This window comes from Callorhinus ursinus, unplaced genomic scaffold (assembly GCF_003265705.2).
Source record: "Callorhinus ursinus isolate GAN/ISIS: 27379988/994484 unplaced genomic scaffold, GSC_fseal_2.0 scaffold5, whole genome shotgun sequence".
Lineage (NCBI taxonomy): Eukaryota > Metazoa > Chordata > Mammalia > Carnivora > Otariidae > Callorhinus > Callorhinus ursinus.
In genome coordinates, this window is record NW_027397067.1 from 34781008 (window position 1) to 34788101 (window position 7094).

Genomic DNA, 7094 nt, shown 5'->3' on the forward strand with positions numbered 1-7094 from the left:
TTGTGAGAGTTAAATGAGATTCGGATGTAAAATGAGTCGGGTAGTGTGCACACTGAAAACGCTCTAAATAATGGTTAGGAGTTTGCATTTCACTACCCTCATGATGATTTTTTCCTGGTTTCAGATAGTATAATTTTTCTCAAATATTTTAATTCCTTTATCCTTCTGAAATTTATTTTTGTGCACCAAGCGACTCATTTTAATGTCTAAAATCAGCTTGGGGCTTTCCATAAGCAAGAGATCTCCTAAAGAGCCTGAAGCATCAGTCTACTCGCTAGGTGCAGAACCCAGTCAGTACTGGCCGGTCCAGCGCCGTAGTGGGCGGAGCTGCACCGTAGCCCCGCCTCCCCCGCCCCTCTGCCCATTCGGCCTCGGGTTCCTGTGAATCCCCGCGCCCCGGCTACCCTGTGGACTCTGGCTGCCTGGTCTCCAGCCCTACCTGATTTACACCACTGAGAGCGGGATGTGAGTGCGGGCCTCTCTCTGCTTCGGGGCGGGTGTAGCGGGGCCCCAGCAACCCACAGATCCCCCGGGGGAGGAAGAGAGCCCTCGCGGGGACCATTCAGGCCCGTAGGCTCCGCGCGGCCCTCGCGCTGGAAGTGCACCCTGGGCTCAGTGCGGCGTGGGGTCGGCCGCGGCGCGCAGAGGACTCTCTAACCTCAGCATGCGAGGTCTGCGGCCTGGGGAGGCCCGGGGCTAGCCATCGCCTCCCGGAGAAGCCGGAGTTCGGGGCTCAGCTCTGGGCCGCGAGGAGCCTCCTGGGCCTTGCGTTCGTGCACCTGGGCAAGCGGTGCCCAGATCGCCAGCCTACCCCAGCGGGGAGGGTCAGGCCTGCGGCCCAGGGGAGCGTGACACGCTTGGAAAAATCCGCAGCGCCCAGTGGGGTGAGGGACTGGGTCAGGGTTCCACGCTTTGAATCGAATGCCGGGAGGAACAGGGCACGCTTCAGAGCAGCCGGGGGTTCTAGGAGAAGCTGCTAGTGGGAAAAGGTAACTCTTGATTTCCTAGTAGAGCAGAAGGTTGTGAGACAGGGTGTCCTAAGAGCTCCTGTTCCAGCTCCGGCTCCCATAGTCTTCTGTCTAGTGTTTTGGGCTCACTACAACCAGGGACGTGGAGGAAGTGCAGTTGCATTGGTTTTGCAATGCCAGAACCTCTGGGAGACCGAGCATATAGACCATTAACGTTGCGCTTGGTTGGTGATCCACAGTTTCTGCTTACCTTCGGTGTTATCTTTTTGTGGCTGCCTCAATAGATTAAACAGAGAATCAGAAGGAATGCGGGATTGAATGTAGCGATTTTTGGTTACAGTGACCCATAAACACTGTACTAGAAAATTTTTGTATATGTTAGCTCATTTAATGCTCACAACCACAAACTTAGGTGGTATTGTTATTGTTTCATACACGGAACTCAGATTAAATAATTTACCAAACTACACAAGTGCTAAATAGTAGTATTGGGGTTGGAATTCAGGTCTCTGTATGATTTCAGAGCACAGGCTTTATGGCTTAATGTAAAGAACATTTCTGCTTGGGATAAGACAGATACCTGGGTTTCAAGTCTATGCTTTGACGTTTGTTAGCTGTGTGACCTTGGGCAGGTTACTTAACCTTTTAGGGCCTGTTTCTGCATTTGTAAAATAGAGATAAAATACATCCTATGTCATAGGGTTTTTATGTGAATTAAATAAGATCATATTTGTAATACACTTAACAAAGTGCCTGGCACATAGTTAGTGTTAAGCTACGTACAGCTATGTATATCTTGCTGTTGTCATGAACTGGGGTCAGCAAACTCCAGCTCTGAGTGCAGCCAGCCAGAGCCAAACAAAACTTGTGTAGGCATGGAGCATAGGTAGAGAGAAGCAAGAAAGGATAAGAAAGGAGAACTGAGAACAGATGACGTATATGATGGCAATTATAGTGAAACCAATAGATTAATCTGTGGTAGTTTATACATATTCAAATATTTTTTTATATACTCTTTCCAATGCTATCACTGCAGTCCTGAATATTTCCTTTGCAGCATCTGTTCAGATACCCAGTTTACACTGTATCCTAGCTCCTGTCAATTCTTGGTATAGCTTTAGACATAGTTTTACTTGTCCTCCATCTCTGTACTATTGCTGTGGTTTTTTTCCTACTATTGTTAGAGTTTTCTTTTCTCCTTTTTCAAAAATTTTTTTTAGTCAGTGATTTATTATGCTAGAAAGTATGCCTATCAGCAAAATTGAGAAAGTTAGTGTTGGATATGAAATATGACTAAATAACATTTTGACCTTCAAAGATCTGTAATGAGCTACCACTGATCATCAAAAGCATCATCTCTGAGGTAGCTCTTTTAGCAGGGATCAATGACACCATCTGTTGGTGGTACTCAGCAAGTTTGAGGAGCCCAGACTTGGACATTCCTTTAATGTACCCACTATTGCCTTTACCCTACAGGTCAGCTTCCTTGCCACCAATGTTTTTCCTTCATGTTCTTATTTATATTATAAAGATTGCTAGTAAGGTTAAAAGCCAACAAACAATTAGGTAGAGTATGTGGTTGAAGATTTGTTGAAAGATTGGCTGAGAAGGAGGTTTAAATGAGCACCTAAAAGTATCATAGATTTTATTTAACTATATTACTTAAGTTTCTCATATAATCAAAACCAGTCATTATATATACATTTGGTAAGATGATGATAACTACATTTAAGTTGATTATGCTAGCTTAAATTTGAAGAAACTAGTAGAAGAATATTGGGATTCTTTTGGAGAAGTGTATTCTTTTAATATATAACAGCTTACGAATGGGCAATCTTTTTTTGAAATCAGATTTTTTAAAAAACATTAAAATCAGTGTATTATTGGCCAAATTTACCAACATAAATTAGATGGATAGCATATTAATACAGTTTTCCCATGAAAACTAGAAGGAAATATTACATATTCATTTTAGCAAATCATTTTGAAATGTCCTCTTACCAATTGGTTGTATTATGTCTGGTTCCTGTGAAAATTACCAAAGCACAGCATGGTTGCAATATACATTTTCATCAGGCTGCTTCAGTTTTCTGAGCTTTAGTTTACTATTCCTCTAAGGTGGTAGTACATGTTAAAATAGATATCTGCAACTGTAAAGAGGAACTTGTTGGACACATTTTCATCTGTTTAGGGATCAGGATTATTTAAAAAGAAGTGAAAATCAAAGCAGGTATTTCCTGATTGTGTTGTCAAGATAAGCTTATAAAATATCTAGAGGTGTACCCCACCTTCAATACTTCTCACTCTCCTCCCTGTTTAATTTTTTTCTTTAGAACTTTTAACATCTAACATACCACATATTTTACTAACTTATCTTTTTAAAACCTTTTTAGTGATTTATTTTATTTAACCAGATATATCTAAAATATTATCATTTCAATATGTGACTAATCTGAAAAGTTACTGAGAGTTCTCACATTTCTTTTTCAGATCAGTCTTTGAAATCATGCTCACATCATTTCAGAGGCACCACATTTCAAATGCTCAGTAGCCTCCTCATGGGACCAGTGGCTACCATACTGATCAACTAGGGCTAGAACTCCTGGACTAATGTCCAGACCATCTATGAAATTCTAACGTCTAACAACTGAAGCTCTATACTTCTAACACTCTGAGGTTCGAGTGTGACTTTCTAGAATCCTGTGATTCAAATAGTCTGTAACTAACACCGTAGGGTCCCTTGGATCAAATAGCCTATGATTCCAATGTTCTCAGAGTCTGTGATTCCAACACTTCAGAGTCTTTGACCTAGATCAAAGGTCAGCAAACTCTAGCCTGTGGACCAAATTCAGCCCATGGCTTGTTTTTGTAAATAAAGTTTTATTGGAATACAGCTATGCCTGTTCAGTCTGTGGCCACTTCCATTCTACCAAGGCAGATTGAGTAGTTGTGACAGAGACCATGAGTGACCTCTTGACCAGCGAAAACTAAAATATTTACTCTTTGTTCCTTTACTGAAAAAGTTTACTGACCCTTGATGTAGATATTCAAAGATTCTAAGATGGGTAGTGGTATTACAGATGTTTATTTGATTGTTGTACTTTATAACTCACATATGTTACATACACTCTTTTCTGTGCATTAAATATCACATAATATATAGTGTTCAAAAGAGACTGGTTTCCCCATCTTAGGTATTCACCATTTCAGGCTTATATAATTCCATTAGGTTGATTATTTACCTTTTTTTTTTTTAAAGTAGGTACCATGCCTAACATGGGGCTTGAACTCATGACCCTGAGGTCAAGAGTCCAGTGCTCTACTGATTGATCCAGCCAGGTGTGCCCCCCTCCCCCTTACTTATCTTTTTTATTGTCTTTCTCCCTATAGTGTAACCTCAGGAGGGCAGGTTATTTGTTTTGTTCATTGTTCTCCCAACACCTCAGAACAGGACCTGGCACACAGTAGATACTCTATAAATATGTGTTGAGTGAATGAATAGTATTATTAAACTGTGGTTGGGAAATAAAAGGGGGTTGCCAGAAAGTTAAAACCAGTTGAAATTTATGTGCTAAGTAACCATAAACGGAATATTCTTGAAATCAGGAAATGTATAAACATTTCAGCAGTCCTTGCTCAACATATAAAATTTGATCTTTTTTTTTTTTTTGAAGATTTTATTTATTTATTTGACAGAGGGAGACACAGCGAGAGAGGGAACACAAGCAGGGGGAGTGGGAGAGGGAGAAGCAGGCTCCCCGCCGAGCAGGGAGCCCAATGCGGGGCTCAATCCCAGGACCCTGGGATCATGACCTGAGCCGAAGGCAGATGCTTAACGACTGAGCCACCCAGGCGCCCCGATCATTTTTTTAAAGATTTTATTTTTAGGTAATCTCTATACTTAACTTGGGGCTTGAACTCACAACCTCAAGATCAAGAGTCGCATGCTCTACCAACTGAGCCAGCCAGGCGCCCCTGCTCAACATACAAACTTAAATCTTGAGAATGAAGTAGTTGTAGTTGTTCCAGCTTTAAACTGAAAGAGTTTTTTGTGTTATTGTTCACCATGAACTGGAAAGGAGCACAAAGTGACAAAATGTGAAATGCCCAACTAAATATTGTACATGCCCAGCTAAGAAGAAAAGGAAGGGAGCCGAGTTTTAGGAAGCATGCTTTTTGAGTTCGGCATAGTTGGATGGTAGGGACGGGTGGGAAGTTCTGTTGGCTGGCCCAACATCTAGGAGATTCCAGAAGGTGGGGAGTTCTTAAAGCGCTCCGAACACCAAGGGACATGAGCCTCAGCAGATTGATGTGCCTTTATATAATACCGAAACTGCCCTCATATCACTGAGCCCTTAGAATTTTAACATTTTTCAACTGAGCATCCTGGAATTCTCTGCTAGGGGATGTAGCTCTGATTTTTATCAATGCCGTTTTTGGTAAAAGATGATTCACTTTGGGGGCACGGGTGGCTCAGTTGTTAGGCGTCTACCTTCGGCTCGGGTCATGATCCCAGAGTCCTGGGATAGAGCCCCGCATCGGGCTCCCTGCTCCTTGGGAGCCTGCTTCTCCCTCTGCCTCTCTCTCTCTTTCTCTCTGTGTCTCATGAATAAATAAATAAAAATCTTTTAAAAAAAAAAAGATGATTCACTTTGTAGATACTTACTTTGTAGCTAATTTTGCCAAGGTGCGTGTTTCCTAAAGTGAGGCAATATTGAGTTGTTGCAACTGCTTCTAACTTTTATTAACACCTCACTCAGTGCATCTACTATGAACTGTTCATTTGATAGGCTTGACAGTATAATCAGTGACATTTCCAAAATGTGTATAAAGCAGCCATTGGGATTAGTAAAGCAGTCTAACCTGAAACACATGTGAAGTAAACTCTATAGCCTGCTATGAATCATAGAACAGATCAGTAGACTCTTAAGAATTTTCTAGACAAATCAAGGAAGGGGCCTTAGTTAATTGCTCACTTTGTAGCAATAAGGACAGGGTAAAACTGCACATACTTTCTGTGTTTAAAGTAAGAGTAAGGGAGGCCTGGGTGCTTCTGTCGGTTAAGCATCTGCCTTCGGCTCAGGTCTTGATCCCAGGGTCCCTAGGACCCTGGGATGGAGTCCTGCATGGGCTCCTTGCTCAGCGGGTGGCCTGCTTTCCCTTTGCCTGCCATGCTCTCTTTCTCTCTCTCTGACAAATAAATAAATAAAATCTTTTAAGAAAATAAAATAAGAGTAATACAAAAATGTATCTTTTCCCAGTTCTGCATGTTCAGGTATCAGCCATAGCATTGCTATCTAGATTTTATTCAGGATTATTGAAGAATCTGGAAATTAATTTAAAAAAATGGTGGTCAAAAGCTGATTCCTTTTGCTGCTGTGATAGGAGCTGGGAGTTAATGTGACATTCCACGGATGGTGGTAAAACTCACTTCCTTATTATGCTGCATGTACCTAATAGATTGGGCCTGGTGTTTTGTTTGTTGATAGACAGTACTTTTTCAAGTCATCCGGGGAGAGAGAATTTAATAACAGTTTCAAGCAAAGGTACCTAACTGGTGGGAAAGTATCTAAATATATATTTTTTCAGCTACAGCTTTTTCGGTAGTGGGAGATGGAAGCTGAATTTGGAAAATTTTATTCTTTCCTTCCATTTCTCTTTTTGGTTCTTGTAAATTTTCTGCTATTTTCTACTTTTTAAATTTTTCTACTCCTTTAGTACCACTTCCTAACAAGCTCTGTATTCACTGTAATTAAATTAGTCATAGAACATTAACTAGAAGAGGCTTTAGAAGTTACTTAAAGTGATTGGCTCAACTCTTAAAATTAACCGTTGAAAAACCTGAGGCCTGGAGCAGTTATAGCTCTTGGAGCATGTGTGGTAGGACTGACACAGAACTACACCCCATTTTTTCCCGCTCCTGGTCCAGTGACCCTTCCTGTTGGTCCCTTTTTCACATTAAAAAGAAAACGTGCCCTTTTCTCTGTGTATGTGCTCTAATGCCTGGCCTAATTCTAATTATCTATCCCCATTTCTAGTATTCCATTGCAGGGATTAAAAAAAAATGTGGTTATCCCTTCCTTCCTTCCTTCCCACCTTCCTTCCTTCCTTCCTTCCTTCCTTCCT

At 41.4% G+C, this 7094-nt stretch overlaps 1 protein-coding gene across 1 annotated transcript in view; it reads left to right on the forward strand.

Annotated features, from left to right (window-relative positions):
• Positions 1–348: 348 nt before the first annotated feature.
• Positions 349–7094, forward strand: part of CPNE3 (copine 3) — a 51286-nt gene continuing 44540 nt past the window's right edge. Inside the window, exon 1 of the mRNA XM_025870801.2 lies at positions 349–465. The gene's annotated coding sequence lies outside the window, so the exon portion shown is untranslated. The remainder of the gene's footprint in view (positions 466–7094) is intronic.